The sequence below is a fragment of the Limulus polyphemus genome, unplaced genomic scaffold, assembly GCF_000517525.1.
Source record: "Limulus polyphemus unplaced genomic scaffold, Limulus_polyphemus-2.1.2 Scaffold9112, whole genome shotgun sequence".
Lineage (NCBI taxonomy): Eukaryota > Metazoa > Arthropoda > Merostomata > Xiphosura > Limulidae > Limulus > Limulus polyphemus.
The window spans coordinates 1-2,057 of record NW_013674722.1 but is presented as its reverse complement, the minus strand read 5'-3'; positions in this window follow the sequence as shown (position 1 = coordinate 2,057).

The following is a 2,057-nucleotide window of genomic DNA, read 5'->3' as shown; positions in this document are numbered from 1 at the left end:
ATCAGGACTTGTCCCTGATGATGACAAAACCTTGTCGAAACGTTGTACATTTGCTGTCATGTTAAACTTGTATTAAAGTTTTTCTTCATTACCCATTTAAGCCGTCTCCAGCCATCATGAATAGAACTTTGTACAAGGACGTGACATATGCACTTTGACCCCTACCTCTGCACCAGGGATTAACAAAAACATTACGCAACACCATGTTTTTCCTAACTAGTTAACTTTATTATACAAGTGAAAACCTACAATTCCAAATATTTCAGTTTGGTAAACCATATATATCTTCTAACCAACATCAACAAAAATAAAAGGTAAACGACATCTCTCACATTCTGACAAAATTAATTGTTCACTGCCTGACAATTGTGTTCTTCGTATATTATATCGATGCACATAATAAAGCACAGATAAATTCATTTATATTTAATATCCATACATTTGTGCAGTTGTTGCACACATAATACTATATTTACGTTATGACTCACAGTAACCATGGCAGTGAAAGCTGTTGCTTGCTGTAATATGTATAGTGTCCGACTCATTAGTGTAACACCATCTATCAGCCATTATCACGAAATAAATAACCACTGGAATAATTTAACTGAATTGAGACCTCTCAGCTAAAACTCATACAATCTATATAAATATTCATGCTGGCCCATAGAGTATAACCAAATAGATATATATATATTTGAAATGTTTAAGGAAGCAGTCCAAATATATATTTGGCTTTGCTCTTGAATGTTGGGGAGTAACTTGTTTCATTTTACTAACAGAAGCCTGAAGCTAATGAAACAAAACACTTCCAGCAGCATCGCAGCTGAGACATCCATGAAATTGAAGATACCAATGGATGTTGGCTCCTAGAGAATCGTGACTCCTGCTCTCGGTCAACAGAGCAAGGCGTTGCAGTAAGCCAGCTCTTCACAATCTTACGATATTGTTCTACCTCTTGTGGTTTCAACAGCATGCTCCCTGTTTCAGAGAAGCTCTCATTTATCACATGGTCATCATTTGTCTTGTATTTCCATCATATGATGTGGCACAAAAACCTTCCACAGACTGAAGTACGCAGATTTGAAATTTCTGCCTTTCTTGCAATTTTACAGAGGTTAAAGATCAAAATCTTTGGCAAAGTTGGGGCTGTAGGCCTGTAATTCCTTTATATTTTGACCAATCCAGATGAGAATTTTCATAAAAATATATCATGACAGCCTTCACAAACTGAAACAAGCACATATAGGGATTCGTGGCTTTCCTGCACTTTTACAGGGGTCAAATATTTAGCAGAATTAGCATTTTTTTTTTGCCTGCCATTCTTCTATATTTTGACTAATCTGTAAGCCTTTGCACAACCACTTAGCAACAACTCCCACAGACTGAAGTGGACAGATATGAGATTTGTGAGCTTTTCTTTTGGTTTTACAGGGTCAAAGATAAAAATAATTTGGCAATGTATGTTATAGGTATAATGCATAATGTTATGTTACAAGGGGTTCTTATTAACAGTGCTTTAAAACACACGATGCAAGAAATTGTATATACTAAATCAAAGAACAAGTCTTATTCACCTGTAAATTACCTGTAAAATTTTTTGTTGTTGTGAATAAATCTATGCAGAAACTGACTGTTCTATGTGTTGTAAAGTGACAATTTAATACGCTCCAATACATCCTTCTTATAAAGAAATTAAGTGAATTATGTGTTGGCTATCCCTCTGATGTGTGTGTATATATATATATATAAATAAACCAAAAATAAACAGTAACAAATATGTTTATTTCTTACTTTTGAAGTTCTTATGTCATGCTGTATTGTAGCTTACAGAGTGCATAATTCTTTTCATGGTTCATTCTACTTATGTCATGACAGTACAAACTGTACCTTAAGTGAGGTAATCTTAGTGTCTACTGCCTGACTGACAGACAAAATGCTACTGTATTGTAGTGCAAGTGGTTAAAACAAGCAACCTTCAGCTACCTTTTGGGAAAATAATACACATGCGTACACACACACACACACACACACACATATATATATATATATATATAATA